Genomic DNA, 18,871 nt, shown 5'->3' with positions numbered 1-18,871 from the left:
CTTCATTTCAATAATTTGCGTAGTTATCTTGATCTTTATTTGTATTCTCAAACGTTGTTTGGGTTAGACGAGATTGAAAACTCAGCTTATTATGAGAAGCCTATAAGCGTACACAAATATCATACGACAATTATGAAATTTCAATGTCACGAGGTAAAGTTAAAAAACTTGTGCAAAAATAGAACTATTCTGAAGAACAAGCGAGTCCTTAAGTTTACTCAAGGCTACGAAGCATGTTGGTAGTGAAGGAGCATTTTAAAAGTAAATTTAGTCAACCGATTCGAACAACACCAAAATTTTGACTCCAAAAATTGTACCGGAAGGATGAGAATACAAAATATGCTTTTGGAAGTTTAATGATGATATGAGTCAGTAATGGACCTAAAATTGTATTGCTGGGGGGAGGGAAAGGTTGGCAGAACGGGTGAAAAGTTTGCGAAAGGACCGCTGTATGTAGTACTCTTCCATTTCAATGAAAGTAGTTAAATGGGACGGACACAAAAATCAAAATACTTCATGTTGATTGTGTTGTGCGAACTTATTTCAACGTTTAAGCGAAGAAATTAAGAGAAAGACATCAAGACAATGCACTAGCTCACATATCCATTATTCCAATGGCCAAAATTAATGAATTCAAGTTTGAATTGCTATCGCATGTACCCTATTTACCAGATTTAGCCCCCTCGGATTATTTTCTGTTTCCATACTTGCAAAAATGGCTCGGTGGTCAAAGATTTTCCAGTAATGAAGAAGTGATGTCGGCAGTTAATGGCAATTCTTATAAAAATGATATTGATGGTGAAAGTGTATGAAGTTAAAGAAGATTAAGTTGAAAAATAAATATTTTTTTCCAAAATTTGTATGTTTTGGGAAGAATATATCAATCAGATACTACCTGCCTACCATATTTATACCGAAATTTTAAGTTAAAAAAAATTATAACGTATTTCGATAGAACTATTCTTGCAGATTTTATCAATGAAAGATTGTTCTATCTGCCTACCAATATAATATGATTCATTTTTTTGAATTCAATTTCATCTGTTTGGCCATTGCCATTAGCTTGTTATATCATAAAGTATCACAGTTTAAAGATGATGTTAATACCTCATTTTGTAGTTATACTCAATTCAGAGAGAGGACATCGCACTTTTTTTAATGTAGGTTTCTTTGCCTAAAAACATTTTATAGCTGCTGTCTATCATTGTGTTTAATAGTAATAGAACAGTTGAGGTCTTAGCAGGTTGGTACTCGTATATTTTTGGAATTCATACACAGGTGTTGAGTCAAATGATTTTCATATAAAATGTATGTTATTCAATATAGATTTTAAAGAATTTATAGCGGATAGTTAGTATGTGTTTAAGATATGTATGAACAGTACATTTCTCTAAATGTATATTTAGCATATGTATAATCTTATAGATGATTGTTAAATTGAACGTAGATTAGAAGATTTTTATATCATTTTGGTATGGGAAAATATATACGAATAGATCCATGAGAAATACCTAATACAAAGTGAACATTATTGAAAAAGAATATTGGTTCCAATTACCTCAATATAATCGAATATTTCCGCTTTCTTTTGGATTAGTACGCACAACCGATTCTCTTTGGGATGCCCCTCTTGTACTTGCCTTCAACACAAAAACTGAGTTTGCGGGCATGAAAAAGCGAGCACTTTCCGCTATAAACCAGATAGAACTAGAAAAATTATTTTCACTGTTCATAGATTAGGATAGGTTAGATGCCTAATTGGATTTCTGGTTTCATACCGGACGTGTCCCAAGGTGGTGGATAGGGCAACGACTGTCAACTATGAGTCGTACTGGAGAAATCTGGAGCGACTCAAAGCTAGCATTGGAGGGGGAATTGACCTGCGAAAACAAATTTCTTTCCGACTTGCCCCCATGAAAGAGATAGTGGTTTAGTGTATTTCCTCATTACGTATCGATCTCGTCTTACTTTATCAACCTAAAACACCGCTTTTCTCATACTCTACTGACACTTTTCATCACCCCTACCTTCAGCACATTTCACTTTCGAAGTTTCAAAGAAATCAGAAGTTGGTTCTATTCCGAAATCTTTCCAATATTTTACTAATATGTTGTAGTTTCCATAAAAGAAGTGCTATTTTCCCACGTTATTATACTACAGAAATCGAATATTCGGTTTACATTGTCGACATTAACCAACCGTCAAACTCAAGAGATATCTCAGCCCAAATAAGCTCTCGCTTGTAAGCAAAATATCGTTAATTAACAATAATTTTACTTGTGATACTTGTAATTTTTAATCATTTTCATTATATTCTGCTGGTATTTTCTATTTAATAAACAATTTGAATCCATTTGATTCAAGTATTCAAATCAATTAAGGGAATATCCTCATGATTTATACCAATGCATCAAAATAATCAGATATTTCAACGTGTTATCCACAAATTGCAATATTATTTATTGATGAAATATGAAAATAAACAAATGTAATTATAGTAAAACACATTTTACTACACTTCATTCTAGTTTAGGCTAAGCTGAAACTGTTGTCTTTCGACGGTATATTTGCGACACTCGGTCAAAATGTGCTTCATGGATAGATACGAGTTGCAGCTGGAGCAAAACGGTCTGGGAGTAGTAGTCATAAGGTATCCATGAGTAAGTCTTGAATGGCCGATTCTTACTCTTCTTATCGCAGTTAAGTCTTGCCTTGAGAGACCAGCGAAGATAATAGGTTGGATACCAATTGAGCGCTGTATTTCTTTTGAACTGTGATTTTAAATACTTTCTAATGATTATATTGTCGGTGACGGTAGATGTAGTTACAATTTTTGCCTGTTGGTCTGCTAGTTCGTTGCCTTCGATACCAATGTTAGAAGGTAACCAAATTAAAGTAACTGCTATTCCTTAGGATGAGATTAGCTAGTAGGAGTCATGTATTGATTGGACAATAGGATGTTCGGTAAATATATTTTGGACAGCGTTACAGGTTGATTGGATTAGGGAGGATTTTATGGCAATTTGTGACGTTGTTTTGGATGCATCAGTATATAACACTAAATCATAGTGGTTATTCGTTATTATATCATTTAAATCATTTATAATTAATTGTTGCTGTTGTTTTCTTATTGTATATCATAAGGGATGTGTCGAATTTGTGTAAATTGTATAGTTAAAAATTAGATTTATTGCATAAATTCATTGATGGATAATTTGCAGTTACATCATTCAACAGAATGATTCCATAATTGGTTTGGTTTGAGAAATCTGAGTTTGATTAACGGTGGAAGTGATGATTACGATACATCTTACCTACGACTTTGTATACTAAAAATTCATTCCACTTACTTGATTGCTGTTGCAGCTTTTTTCACATAACGAACACCATTGCATCAAAATTAGAACATGTCCTATTATTAAAAAAGTCAACTTATTTAGAAAGTGCTTTATTTGACAGCTAGCCTATTTATTGACGAAAATAATATTCAATTTTCTAATTATTTTCAATTTAATGAGTATTTAAAATTCTGAGGATAAAATTTTTGAAATAGAGTTTTTTGAAGGATATCACAATATCGCAGTCAAAATCAAAAGTATTAATAACGTTGAATCTTCTAACTAATAAGGAAGTTCAAAGGCCACTTACAGAGAACATGTAAGGTAGCAGCTCTTTACCAGAGTACTCAGCAATAGCAATGGGATATTTCAGTTAATTATAGGTTCAATCAAAAATTATAGTAGTATCTTCTAATATTGTTAATTAATTGACACTATATGAAAACTACATATACCAAATTTCTAGGTTTGAATTGAAATTAATCCTGTATAGTATTGAAAATGCATATAATTTTTTCTACAGAATTCACTTCTCTTAAATACACTGTGCGTTTGATGGTTCTAAAAAGTCGAACCTTGAAAAAATTGGCTACAACATTAACGATGATATAATTCACATATAAAAACAATGGAACTGTATTCTTAATTAAATTAACAATTCCATCAATATTGAAATTATAAAAAGCGATATGTCAACTTATTTGTGGACAACTTTTTCAAGCATGTTAATATATATAGATATCCTACATGCATTGTTTTACAAACCCAACAAATTAAAACATTACACCAACAACATACACACCTAGGGATACTTCTTTCAACATTGCATGTTGACAACTATAAATAAACTTAAGCAAACTGGCAGCAAAACACTGGCGGATCGTTCGAAGCAAACTAACTACTTATTTTGTCCGCATCTTGATGTATTAGATACTATTTTTGGCACAGAGAGTCAGTCAAAATCACCGCCAATATTCAAACTATCCCGCAGGAAATGATTGGGGATATTTTATTTGTAGTATATCTAACGGTGTGCCATAATTACTTTCGACTCCCGTTGTTTTGGATACGACCGAAAGCTTCAGTAACGTTTAGTTGACTGATTTTAGTGATAATATAATTCGAAAGGATTTTAAAACAAGGGAATTACTATATTAACCAATGAATTTGTTTGTTTACATGAAATTGTCTAATCAAAGCGCAACTAACTTTTAATCAATCTATTGACTTTCTGGCTCTTGATGGAAATACGTTATTCGATAAAAAAGTTGCTCGAAGATTGGAAGATTCGATAGTACCACGTGAACTGAGTGACTACATTTTCATTTGAAACAGAACGTTATGAAACTTTCGAATTAAATTTTTACCAAAAGGTGGCTCTACAAAGAGCGAAGAAGATTTATAATTTCTCATAAAAATGATGTTACTAATTTCAATAACATTTATTGAGGAAAGAAAAACATCAAATAGCATTAATTATAGCATTGGTCGTGGGTTTTTCATCATTAGTTATGTGTAGGGAATATTCTACACCGTAAGAAGACCCCTCCATAAAACACAGAAAAAATCGACTTTTTATTTCTGTTTGATGCAAGAAATGCTCCTATTGCTTTGTATAATAATTTGCATGAGAAAAAGTAGCATATCTGTTTATGTTTTTCTTTTATTTTTTTTAATCTTCACAACTGGGCACATTCCCAGCATAGGTTGGTAATATAGTGTGTTATTATTATAGAGATATTACAGATAGAGTAGGCATGCTATAGGCGCCCATACAAGTGGAAGCGTCTGGCCGATAGAAAGAGAGAAATAATCATTTATGTATTGGTGTCTCTGTCTAATGGCGCATGCGCGTTGAGTAGTTTTCGTGTCGGAACATGAATTGAAACAGAATAAGATCTTCCTGTATACTGTTGATAAACGAAATCTAGTGCAATGAAAACAATTGTATATTCCTCAAGTAATATTCAATAAAAATAGGTTGAGCTAATTTACAAATCATTAGGCTAAGCCTCTCAGCCCACAAGCTTTTGAAGTACTTCACACTATGTATATCCATGAATGCACGGTGGCCGAGGTGTAATAAATTCATAGAAATTAATTAATTTTGCAAGGCTAATTAATTATCATTATAACTGAAAATATAGTCCTATTGTATCAATCAAAATTTTTGATTGCATTGCATTAAATCAACATTATTTATCAGTAGTGCACGTAATTTGAAGAATAAGTTCAGTTTATCAGTACGTAAACAAAATGGAATACTCTGAGGACCAAAACTCAATTAGAATTAAATAAAACACTTTATTTAACAATTCTTTATTAATAAATTAGTACAACTTCATAAAAAATCAGTACGTATACTAATATTACTTCCGGGTTTTCAATAAAATCTTTTTAATTGCATATGATACATTCGATTATATTATATTTCAAATCGTAAGTCATGCATATCAGCTATTTTTAGCTACTCAATAAAATTTAATATATTCAAGTTTTGAAAAAGCTTGTGTTTACTTAAAACTGTAAGTTCCTTCATAAAATATTTGTCAGGAATAAATAACAGACGACTAGCCATTTTTTACGCTCATTACAAATTATTTCGCACAGTAACTTAATAATGAGATTTACAAGAGTCGATTTGTTTTATCTATATCGAGATCCACAACAAATATCTGGAACAAGAAGTAAACATATACTCATGAAAAGCTATTTAATAAGAAATTTTGTAACGCTTACCTTTTCATAGTGGTATCAAGTAAATTTGGTTGAGATTTTTCGCAAATGGCTTTCACTTGCTCCGTTATGTGCATACAATCTTTTGCTGCGAGAAATATCTGTGGTATTGCAAAGTGGCAATTTCCTAAAAAAATAAGTGTAAAATAAATAAATGTATCTATATACGATAACAATATAATTATGAGCGTAGAAATAACCTTTTGAGATTTGTACGATTAACATTAAAGTGTGTATTACTAAATACAGTTTACTGTGTGATTTGCACTTGCAACACTGTTGAAAAATTATTTCTTGAAATGTTGTCGCAATGGCTTTTTGACAGATTACTGCTCGAACCCAACTCTACAGCGACAGATGAGTTTGTTGGAAAAATTTTACTTGTATCCAAATCCATAGCCACAGATGAGTTTGATATAAGATAACTGACAGGTTCACAAAAATCTTGCTTATTTTCACCAAATGCTTCACTAGTATTTGCAGGCAAATCATTGATGATAGAGGGTAGCAAATTAACTACGGTATTTACAGAAACATTACTGACACATGACTGTTTTTGCAAATTCAGTTGTGTTTCATCTTTTGTGACTGGATAGCTAACACTTTGAACTTTATCTTGATACAAATCTGCAAGAGACCACAGTTTTCCGTAAAGATTCCATCATTTTACTTTCATCGCAGTCTTCATAGACATTCGTATCAAAATGATCACTGCAAAATTTTGTATACTTCGTTATAGAACTTAGTCCAGCAAAAGCCATCCATTCCTGCCTTAACCCATCATCATCCGGAAATGTACAATAAACAAAACATATTTTGATGATAAAACATTATATACTCATTTTTATAACACTTCTTTTTTAATTTTGTGCATACACTCAAAACAACATTTTTGATAACTACTTCTTGAATTACTTATACGGACTTACTTATGAAACCTGCGACTTTATCTCCAGGTGTTCGCTCTTTTTGCAGAGAACACAGTAGTAAGGCATATTCGACAACAAATGTTTAATAATCTTTATCATATTATTTACATTGGGCAAATATAATATTTATTTACAGACGTACAGGTTACGTTCGCACTTTACCGTTGCCCGTTGAATCAGAGACACGCATGCGCAGTACGCAACAAAAGAAAGAGATAGAAATACATAAATGACACTCTTTCTCTTTTCATTCGCAAGACGCTCTCAATTGTAGGCATGCCTACTCTATTGGTAATATCTCTATGGTTGTTATGTTCATCGATAATTCTAATAGTAGAAAGCAAACAAGAGTGAGTATTCTCCATTTTTTAATTTTATTAACTTTTATTAACAAGAAAAAAGGATTCTCCTTATAACAAATCAAACGCAAATAAAACAAAAATTATATAACTTATTATGAACAGTCTTTTTGTTCATCTGATCACAAAGTTTGCAGTTGGAAGAGAGAGAAATACTTTATTGTCAAAAAATTGTTACAATTTGTAGACAAAAGCTTGTAAAAACTGAAAAACAAACATAAAAATAACTAAATTAAGATACAAATAAAATCAAATTTCAATATACAGAAGAAAACCACAATGAGTAACAAAATATAGGTAATAGTAATAGGTAATTATTAGTATATAAGTCCAGAGCAAAAATTAAATCAGTATACAGCATGTGCGAAATTAAATCGTATTATTAGAAGTCGTTTACAGAGTAAAAGGCACTTTCCAGTAAATATGCCCTAAAATTATTGCGGAACGCGGGAAAAGATGATATCGATTTGATTTCAATTGGAAAGTGATTGTGCATTTTTACTGCATTGTGAAATATTTAGCCCTTAACTGGAGTGAACGTAGAGTGGGTAGATAAAGGTCGTGCTCCGCGTTCCTAAGTGGATAGTCGTGCAACGATCTTTCTGAAATTGGAGAAGCGTGTTTACGATTTAGGTAAACGGATTTAATAAGATTATTTTGCATCAAATGATGTCTTTGGTTATCTCTAACTACGGACATCAAGTCACAAATTCTTTCGTTTGCCTTTCTCCTAAGATAACATACATTATTTGTATTGATTGTTCAATATCATTCCCTATCATTATCGACTTTCACTCTTTACATTTGATGTCATTGATTCCAGTACACTATAATTATTATTATCCTGATGTACTTTATACCATAATCAACATTCCCCAAAATTTCCACTAACTATCTAAAGTATTTAAATATATATCACAATTCATATTTCCGCAAAATTCTAATGATACTATATCCAATGAATTTCTGGAGCCAAACTTAATAAACTTCATTGCGCAAAGTGGAATTAACACTTGGAAGGATCAGTTTGTGCGTGCCATAATATTTATTTTTATTAATAGTCGCGTAGTTTAATATATAAGATTATGACAAAGTGAAGCACAAAATTCATGAAACGTACAATATTTTGAAAAAAAAAGTGTTAAAACACGTCAGTTGCATCCACGTCATTTGACATGGATGTCAAAATGACACTTAAACTTAAACTTATCAGCCATTAAGTTAACTAAACTAAAGGTTTAAACTATGTCCCGTTCACTATTTGACTGAAGGGAAACACTAGTTTACGTTCATTCTATGAAAACGATAACTTGGTTATCGAAACGCTCGTCGAACAGTTAGTCCAGTCACTTTAGGGTTTCACCTCGGAATTTGAGATAATAAGCTGGAAACTCGTATATAGCTTCATTTTGACGTTCTAAAAGTTGTCTCAAAAGTCTCATATTATCTCGTGTCTGCGTCGTAAGTTATTCGAGGTCAAAGGTCACGAAAATCGGTTTTTGGCAATTATCTCCGTTTCTATGGTTCCAATCCAATCCAAATAATAAATAATACAAATTATTTATTTGAAAGATATTTAAATGATTTAGTAACTATAACAAGGTATTATTCACCGAGAATCACGGTTGTATTACAGTATATATACCTGAGCGCTGGTATCTATCTCGAAAAGGCTTAAGCTTACAGAAAAAAAGTTGAGACAAAAGTTGTGGCAATTTTTTTATCTTTAATTATCATAATAAGTGTTGAAATGATTGGAGCTATAAAAACGGAGATAATTGCAAGAAACCGATTTTTGTGACCTTTGACCTCGAATAACTTACGACGCAGTCACGAGATAATATGAGACTTTTGAGACAACTTTTATAACTTCAAAATGTAGCAGTATACGAGTTTCCAGCTTTTTATTTCAAATTCCGATGTGGTCCCGTTTTTTTTGCCTAAAGTGACTGAACTTAGTGTAATTTTGTGTGTTGGTGTAGTTGTAGTTTAAACAGTGTGTCCAGTGTGAATATCACCAATGGTTTCCGAAATTTCAACTTAGTTCCTTCAAACTGGTTATCCAGCAGCAGCAGAATATTGAGAGCATAATGTGGTGGCGTACCATATTGTTGCAACCATAGTGGGATTCAAGTTTTCTCGGATTATGTGGACCCGGAAATGCCACATTTAGGTCCAGAATGAGTGCCATATGAAGATGTTCCAAATATCACTAAGCTATTAAATTCTCGCATATGAAATAAGGACCAATTAATTCTCCCCTGAAGATCCATACAGGAATCACTTTACAACTTAAGCAAAACGTTGTCTGAAGATACTACACTATCCAGAAAATTTGAGTTTGCATCAAGATTTCACAATTTCCCTCTATCTGGATAAACTCCTGAGAGCTCATAAAAAAGTTTTTATGGAGCAATTTTTGATTTCTTCAAATTATACTCCACTATAAACGAAGGACCACCATTTTATTTTAATGCAAATTCTTCTGTAGTTGCCTTACGGCTGGCTTCCAATGATAGCATAATCACTAACTTTGCTTAGACGCTTATTCATATTCTTACAGATGTTGAAGCATCCCTCACACTTTTCATGTTAAAAAAATTTGCAAAATTTGTGTTTGCTGTTTTTAGCAATAGGAGGTCTTCCAAAAATGCTTCTTCATGACTTTTAAGTCTATGGCGGTAACCTACGATCATTAGAATTTCTATTCTTTCTATTTCGGTTAAATGAACCAGAATAGTAACAAACAGTTGTTTGGAAAAAATATCTCACAAGGTAACATCAAGCTTTCAATTATATAGTTTTTTTCATGAATTCAAAATTTTCTTTATTTTGTTTTAAATTAATTCTCTCAGTTGTTTTACTATTTGAATTTTATGCATCACTTTATCACAACCCTGTATGATTGATACCTTTGAAAAAGTACTCACAAGAAGTTACTAGTCAAACTGCCAACCGAGAAAATTAAAAAAATTCCGAGGAAATATTTTTTAATGGCCAGTAATTAATTATAAATCTGTGTATATTGAGAATAATAAATTTCCACATCAAAAATTCCAATGCAGATTACCGTTTTAAATAAAAAAATCACTTTTGGAAAAATTTCGAATCAAACTTGATTTATTAACATACTGTTTATGATATTGATGTTTATAAATAGCGTGTGTTGGTTCACATCAATATCTAAAATATTAACAATGCAATAACGAAATATTTATTACACTTATTTGTTAGATGGTTAATAATATCTAATGCTTATTCAATCCACTTACAGGCTATTGGTGGATATTTATTGTGCCATTCTAGAGCTGTTTCCGACAGCTAACCTCTCAATTTCAGAGCTCTCTAAGTTCTATGCTGGCTTTAAGGAGGTTAGATTTTCCCTCCTACAGGTACCTTGACCAAAGCGTTCTTTGTCTATGGTAGCAAAAATCACACTTTTCGTATACTGACAGACATCGAGTGCTTCTAAGGTAGTAGTGTTCTGCTAGAAATCCAGTGAGAAGGTTTTGATTGTTCCCAGAACAAAATAATTCTTGATTTATCGGTATCAATGTTTCGAAGGAATTTTTTGAAATGTCTGCATGTTTCCTTTTCAGTTACCTTTGTCGTCTGAAACTCTCCGCTTCTCACAATTTTTGTTTTACTAGAAAAATGAGACTCTGTTAGTTTCTTATTGGTTCAGAATTCCTATTTCAGCTCAATGAATGGAAGCTTACTGCTTCAATAACTGTTCAACTATCAGAATAAATCGCTTTTCGGATAGTTTATTTCAAATTATCTTTTACGAGTAATTGCAAGTGTTTTCAGGAGAGGTGCTCTGACCTATACGATAATGAGTATTCCATATTAGCTCCAAATACTCCAGCGCCAGATCTTTTGGTTTTCAAACTACATGTAATTTGAAATTTTGAGTTATGTACTGGTTTTCAACCTTTTTCTTTCTATCTCAAAATAGTGGTAGATTCCTTTAGAATGCTTATATTTTTGATTAATACTTTACTTTTAAGATTTGATTAGATGTACGTAGAAAGAACCAAATTTCCTAATTTTTGGTACTTTTATTGTATGCACCTTCTCTAGATATTCAGAGAATGGCTTCATAAGTTGAATGGAAAGTTTGTGTAATATTCTCAGTCATGCGCATATAGACTTTTGTCTACAATACAATAAAGTGTTATTCAAATTTTCATTCTATTTCCAAGCCCTCTAGAGACAGGAGTTTCATAATTCCATCTTCAAGGTAAATTACATCTTATATATTAAAAAAATTGATGATTTCCATTCCGAGTCCGTTCAGGCGTTCTACCCAACCGATTTGCTTAATTTTTTTTTCAATGAAAGGTATTGATGCACAGATCAGCCATCAACCATCGGATTTCATCTAATTTTCACCATTCTCAAGTTATACTCAAATGCGATTTCCCCCTGTACATTACTTATGGGAGTTTTTCACATACACACGTTCTATCCTCAATATCTCAGGTTCTATTCAAGATAGATACTTCGTTTTGGTTTAAGAACACTCGCTGAAGCACCTTCTTTCTTTTGAGTTTTTGAACACTTAAATCGGTTGAGTTAGAGAGGAGCTAGACGCGGACATTCAATGTGGAGTTATGGATTTTTGTAGGTTTTTGGCAATTTTTCTACATTCAAAGATGTATATCTCAGGTTCTGATACAGCTACAGACTTCGTTTTTGTTTAAGAACACTCGCAAAAACACCTTCTTTCTTTTGAGTTTTTGAACACTTAAATCGGTTGAGTTGGAGAGGAGCTAGGCGCGGACATTCAATGTGGAGTTATGGATTTTTGTAGGATTTTGGCAATTTTTCTACATTCAAAGATCTATATCACAGGTTCTAATATAGCTACAGAGTTCATTCTTTTTCATTATAATGATTTCTGATACTTATTTAATGTATTCGATGCGAGCGAAGCCGCGGTAAAAGCTAGTTACTGTTATCTTGTTCGCGCTAATATTTGGTCCTATTGATAAGCAACATGGCTCAATAAATATATGTTCTACAAGTGATAATAATAGAGGACTTTTCGTTGTTGTCAAGTGTATTGTCTTATGATTTTTGAGCGTACAGTTTTTCCTAGCTGCTATGATTCATTTTCCAATTTTATACTGAAAATTACATATTTTCATATCTATTTGTCTTGATATTTGTACTTTTATATTTGTTTATTTTTTTTCATCCATTTCTCCATCATTATACTTTCCTTTCATTCCATTTTCTCTCACATTTATTGCGGCTTTTTTATTTACCTTTGTGTATAAATAATTCTTTCGGCAAACATTTTTGCCAAAAATCAATTGCCTGGAGTGCTTCATCGATTAAGATAGACAATTATCATAATCACAAAATGTATAAATCGGATTCGAACGATCACGAATTTTTTTGCTATCCGTTAATGTAAACTATTTTATTTCTGTATAGTACCAATCCTTGGGGAGGTTTCTTATGCTTATTTTATGATAGGTGAAAAGATTCAGCAGTGTTTTCTTCGTATAAATTGAATATGAAGTGCGGTTTATCAAGTATTTCCTCAAAAAGCTTCCTCATATAGTTTTCTGCTTTTTTTACTTCGGCTTATATCTTGACCACCAGTCTATTATATCAAATTTTTTCAGCATAGCAAAATCATACACAACTTATCAGTTTTTCTGTACCTACTTTAAGAAGTTTTAAAAAATCGAACTTATCTTGAATATCTGAAATGTATTTCAATTTTTAATGGTAGATAATAATCTAAAAGTAGATTAGCCGCAAGAAAAACCTTATGAGCTTCTACAGTAGTTCCTTGTAACATAATCCTTGTTAACGTTTGTTGTTGTTATTTTTATTATCCCGTTCAAATAAATCAAAAGTTGCGCGTGTGACCTTTCAAATCAGAAATTACTACTTTTGGGAATAGACATTGGAATATACTCCAAAGAAAGATGTGAGGGAAGTTACTAATTCATAGCTAAAATTTATTTTTATGTATCTAGATATTACGTGACTTTATTTTGTTTTAATTATGAAGGATTAAGCGATAAGGTAGACAAATACTTAAAACAGATATGTCGTCGAAAAAGTAACCAGAAGCAATATTTCAATTAATCAATATTTCTATCAACGTCACTTTGAATATTGAATTTTGAATCCTATGTATTTAAAATTTTTTCAAGAATTAATATAATTTATGTTTTTTTGATAATTCATGGTTAATTAATGCAGTTAAATTTTTTTATCGTATGGAAGACCTTTTAGTCTATTTTTCAAACACTATAAATTTTCATCTTCCAACAATTATCAAGAACAACTAATTTTAAAACAGAAGATACCTAAAATCAAGAGCATTTAGAAGCATAAACATATCAAAAGGTGTAAGAAATGAGAAATTAAAGAAGTCTATATATATATACAAAGTATATTCTAATAGTGATTTCAGCTAAACAAATGATAACAAACAAATTGGAACCTGAAGCTACAAGTGAAATATGAACTGTTACAACTTATGAAGTTTCGTTATGAACTGCCAATAAAATGTTGACGCCAACACCTGCTGAGTTGAAGGAAATACTTTTTTGTCGATTAAATATTTTGCACAATATAACAAATTATTAAATAATTTGTAACTTGTTGCCAGTTTTATAAGAATATACTTATAAAAATATAATTCCGTCACCACATGTGTAGCACAAAAAAACATAAAATTAAGAGGTATTCTAAACGCTGGTATTTCGAACAGAAAAATGCAAAATAAATTAGAAATAAAGATAAATCATGACTTTGATTTATCACTGTTATATCTATGTAGAAAAAGCTATATATAGTGCTGGAGAAGAAGAACTATGAAATAATAAAATAAACTTTAAAGCACCTAGAATGGCATGCTCATTAGAGATCAAATTGAGACCATATAAATAGTACTACGTACCAACAAACAAAAAGAGGAAAGGGAAACTGAGGAACTTTTCAATTTCCTTTTGACGTTGTTTCGAGGGTTTGTCTTATGGGTATATTTATTCGAGAGTTTAAGACTTTCTCATGTCTATAGCGTTACGAAGTCAATTAGTTTAGAGACTAAATCTTTCATGTAGTTCCTTGGTAGAGAATGTCGTATGCTTTGTACTATGTACTGCACGTTTGTTAAACTATTACGTTAACATAGAATATGCTCCGCAATTCTTCCCTTTTTCCAACATAATCTATATAAAGACTTTGACTCCTATTATTTTAAGATGTCTATAGAATCTTTTTAATGGACACAACAGATTAGCGTTCCATATTTGTGGTTAATATGCTGTTGATCTTGCATTAATCTGTGCATTGTACTTGGACGAAAAAGTAGAAAGACGGAAGACTTAGCTAAATTTGTAGCTGAGTTCTTATATATTCCATGACACACGGTCAAGCTTGATTTATGCATTACTGAATAGCTGTATGTTGTCTATTTACTGCGTTTTCGTCCACCATACTACCGGTTCATTGCTAATCAATGGCTTTTACACAGTTGAGTATAATCAAAAGGTTTTGTAGGATTCAGTCCTCAATTCTTACTGCACACCGACCGCTTATTAAATCGTTTATATTACGTGAGTATTCTATGTAAATCTACGATAGAAATGTCAATCATGGTATTACATTACATTCTATGGTAAATGAAGTTGGCGGACATCCCCATTTGTTGAGGATATGAAATAAAATAACTAATAATTCTAATGACATTGTTTGCGATGAGGAAGAGGAAGGATAAAAGGTCTTTCAAGACTCAGTGAATTGGCAACACATTAAACATACATACATACCAATGCCTAGTACTAGTAATTTTAAGCCTGGGAGTGTAAATTTTCAAGTTAAATTAATCTACTACAAGTGCCTCTTATTTACTCTAGTATAGGGAGCTGCCTGCACTCTTTTCGACACCACCAAATTTAACAATGAAAAGTTTCCGTGGATAAATCTAAGACAACTAAAGTTCATTAGGATTCTGGGGATAGAAATCCTTCCTTTGGCTGTCATCCCACGGCCCTTGCTTCGATGGTAGCTTGATACAGAGTAGATTTTACTATCCTGATTGTCAGATTTTGTTTTCAAGTCTTGAAAGTTTTCACCTCCTAACCTACTATAATGTTACATAGTGGAATTATATCTAGGCCTTAAGATATGTCATAACTGGCAACTGTGTAATACTTTGTAATATAACCTCAATATTAGTATGCCTAGTTTTTATGTGAAAATGGAATTTTAGTTATATGCATGTGGTTATCTTGAAAATATCAATGAAACATCAAATTAATATGTCTTTAAATACCGTCATTAGTTTTTAATGGAACAGTTTTCCAAAAGTGTATGAGGACAGTTTGCTCTTAATAGTGAAAGATTTGCATGCAATAAACGTCGAAGCTTCAGTAAGTAGATAAAACCGTTTTAATTAATATGTAAGAACTATTTTGTTTTTTTTTCTTGTATGGTATACTGAAATTTGATCTCAAAAGTACTCAGACCTTCACTAAATGGTACAGAATGTTATTTCAAATGTACAGAAGAGTGAGAATATTTTGTGCTAGTCTCAAATAATATAATTTGAAATAGTTCTAGTGACAATTACTTTATAATTTGATACTTACCACACTTAATTCAGTTCATTTTGTTTGTTCAAATGGAATTTTATATTTATATTATCAACCTGTTGACTTAAAGTTTTCATATTCCTCGTTCTTGATGATAATATATAATTCAATTAAAGAATAATTGTGAAATATTCAATATTATTTGACCTTTTTAACTTGTTAATAAATTAACAAGTTGTAGCTTTAAAGCTCTTTTCAGTCTTACATGAAGAAAAAATAATTAATTAAATAACACAGTTCATTAAAAATGCAGTCGAAAATGGAAAAAGTAATTTGAAAAATATGCTTGGGGACAATTTAAATCTGAACCAAGTTCATCCCCGAGGACCACAATGCTGAGCTCAACATTTCAAAAAAAATCAATTCCCTTGCTACCATTTAACTTGAACATATCAAATTTGGTACACGATATGAGACTGTTTAGGGCAATGGTAAGTAGAAGGCGATCGAAATAATCTGAAGAGTTTATTAGGGATGACCCGACCTGAAAATTTTACTGTCATTAGATTTAAAATTTTTTGTTTTCATACCATGGATAAATTAATTCTAAACTATTGATACAACTCTGTCATTCCCAAAAAAACAAATGTTTTCAACAATCTTATTTAAAAAGTGACAAAAAAGTCAGTTGGTTGGTACATATCAAATTTCATTCCTTCCAGTAATTAAATTGTTTTATATAAGTGAAAAATTCTCATGATTGATTACACAATTCTCGACTAACACTTCCGATATTCTTCCACGCTTCTCCTATAGTTTCTTCACAAAAACCTAACACCATATTGATTTGTTCGGTAAATGAGAATTTTATTGAAAAAAAAAATATAAAAATTTCATTTCTAGAAGAACCACTTTACAAATTCTCCAGTTTGATATAGGAATTTGTAGCCACATAGTTACTAATAATTAACTTAAAAAACAGGCATTGAATAAAGTTAAGTCCATTCCCCATAATAATGAAGTGTAGACGTTTAATGCATACTGTGAGTTCGGAGAAATAAAATTTTAAATTTCAATATTTTATGATAATACTGTATTTCTTAGTAACAAACTATATTTCACATATTTCAATAGCTTCAACTTTATAACATTGTACGCTAGTATCCTTGACCATAGATTTTAAATTTACTGAGAAGTCGATTTTTGAGCTAATTATGAGAAAGTAATAATATATATTTACAAAATATTTTATCAATATTAGCACCTATTATTAAATCATTATTAAATTCCATTTGTACCAAGAAACGCGCCAAAAATTTGTATGTTCGTGTTTTTCAAAAATCTTTCCACTCAGTATCGATATCATTAAGTTTTGGTGATGATAAAATCGACATTGATTTGTATTTCTAATTTCTTCATTCAAAATTGCACAATATGTTACCGAGGACCCGCAGGGATATTTGATTGATACAAATTTACACACCATATAATGGATGTATATTGAAGATAATATTTTTTATACTACACGAAAACGGAGGCTAGATTTTTCAGTACTTAGATGTTAAATGAATGACAAATTTGATTTTATAAGTCAAAAGATGATCATAAGAAGATAGTTTTAAGCAAAGACGCCATATTAAAGTTCCTTTTTGTCCAAAATCATAATATTCATCAACTAGACGTGCTGGAAATCACATGAATGAAAACTATAGAAGACTTGGTTAACTCATGAAAATACTTGAATAGAAGATATAGTTAGTATAATATTAAAATATGTTTCTACTTGAACTGAAAACTGGAAATATCATATCGTCATCCAATTCTGATCAGAATTATTTGAATTGGATATGGAATTAGCATGAAAACAGGCTTTTTTCTCAAAATTTTCATATATCTACCTTTATCCATTCATATCTAATTACAGAACATTTAAATTACAATTATTTTTAAAAGACACCATAATGAGTATTTGAGTATCTGTATACACGATAGAATTTTTACATATTCAATCATAATTCCGCAATTCCAATACGTAATAATAGTAGAGAGGAACTCGTCATTTTTGTCCAATATTAACAAGTTTTTTATTCCAGATTATATTTTTCATTCAAACCTCAGAATATTTATTTTTGTGAACTCAAGTGAAATGTTTGAGACCCTGCTCTCGTAATTTCTCTTCAATAACTCCTGGAATTGGGATTGGGGAAGGAAGCTACCTCCGATATTGAATATTTGTAGGAATTATGAAATTATTTGGGAATGTGTAAAAGTGTAGGAGGCAATTATTGTACTTATGATACAAATTAAGGTTCATCGAACAGGTTTATCTGTTCCGGAATGTCTATGGGAACAAATTTGCCCAGTTTTTTGTACATATGCAGACGTTCGCTTGACTCACGCAGGCAAATCTGTACAAGTATTCTCACCAGTAAACCGTGACTTGTGTGGCTTACTTAAGGTAACTGAAAATTTAATTATTGGGTCTGCAAATTTAGATACTGAGAAACTAACCATACATACTCACTTTAGGAGTTGTGTTTTTACAGCAAGACATTTAGTTCTTAGTATTGTTCAGAAACTAACGAAGGAAATGAAAAAGGTTTATTCGGTTTCTCAGTAGTAACAGTTGAAATATCTCAATTTGCAATTGTTGCAATAACATTAACAATATATCAATGGATTGACACTAAATTGTGTATGATTGGGTGCTCCATCAAACATGTATTCTGTAGAGAGTAATCTTCAGCGGTTGATCCCAATTATCCATCTAGATTAACTAGTTGTTATTCATGAGATTGTTCTGTAAAATGTATGTATAAATAATAAAAATCTTGTGAATAAATCTATGTAGAAAATGATATTATGAAAGTGATTAGATGTTTAGAAAAAAGCGGATTGCATTCAAACATGGCAATGTACAATGCAAGTTTATCAGTTAGTAT

The 18,871-nt window shown here is 31.3% G+C and overlaps 3 protein-coding genes across 17 annotated transcripts in view; 1 reads left to right on the top strand and 2 right to left on the bottom strand.

The window, feature by feature from the left end:
- Positions 1–4,334, bottom strand: part of LOC130900496 (obscurin) — a 137,701-nt gene extending 133,367 nt beyond the window's left edge. For 9 of the 14 annotated variants that reach the window (XM_057811155.1, XM_057811153.1, XM_057811156.1 and 6 more), the window contains exon 1: positions 4,141–4,254. The gene's annotated coding sequence lies outside the window, so the exon portion shown is untranslated. Of the gene's footprint in view, positions 1–4,140 lie in introns of all 14 variants that reach the window. The other 5 variants (XM_057811163.1, XM_057811167.1, XM_057811150.1 and 2 more) reach the window with 4 other exon arrangements.
- LOC130900499 (elongation of very long chain fatty acids protein AAEL008004-like) overlaps positions 1–18,871 on the top strand; it is a 90,569-nt gene that overhangs the window by 33,270 nt on the left and 38,428 nt on the right. Inside the window, exon 1 of one of the 2 annotated variants that reach the window (XM_057811177.1) lies at positions 15,587–15,767. The exons of the other annotated variant lie outside the window; for it this stretch is intronic. The gene's annotated coding sequence lies outside the window, so the exon portion shown is untranslated. Of the gene's footprint in view, positions 1–15,586; positions 15,768–18,871 lie in introns of those variants that run through there. 2 annotated transcript variants of the gene reach the window in all.
- Positions 6,083–18,871, bottom strand: part of LOC130900498 (potassium voltage-gated channel protein Shaker) — a 291,646-nt gene continuing 278,857 nt past the window's right edge. The window contains exon 10 of the transcript XR_009060190.1: positions 6,083–6,201. The gene's annotated coding sequence lies outside the window, so the exon portion shown is untranslated. The remainder of the gene's footprint in view (positions 6,202–18,871) is intronic.

Source organism: Diorhabda carinulata, chromosome X (genome assembly GCF_026250575.1).
Source record: "Diorhabda carinulata isolate Delta chromosome X, icDioCari1.1, whole genome shotgun sequence".
NCBI lineage: Eukaryota > Metazoa > Arthropoda > Insecta > Coleoptera > Chrysomelidae > Diorhabda > Diorhabda carinulata.
This window is presented reverse-complemented; position numbering and strand designations above follow the sequence as displayed.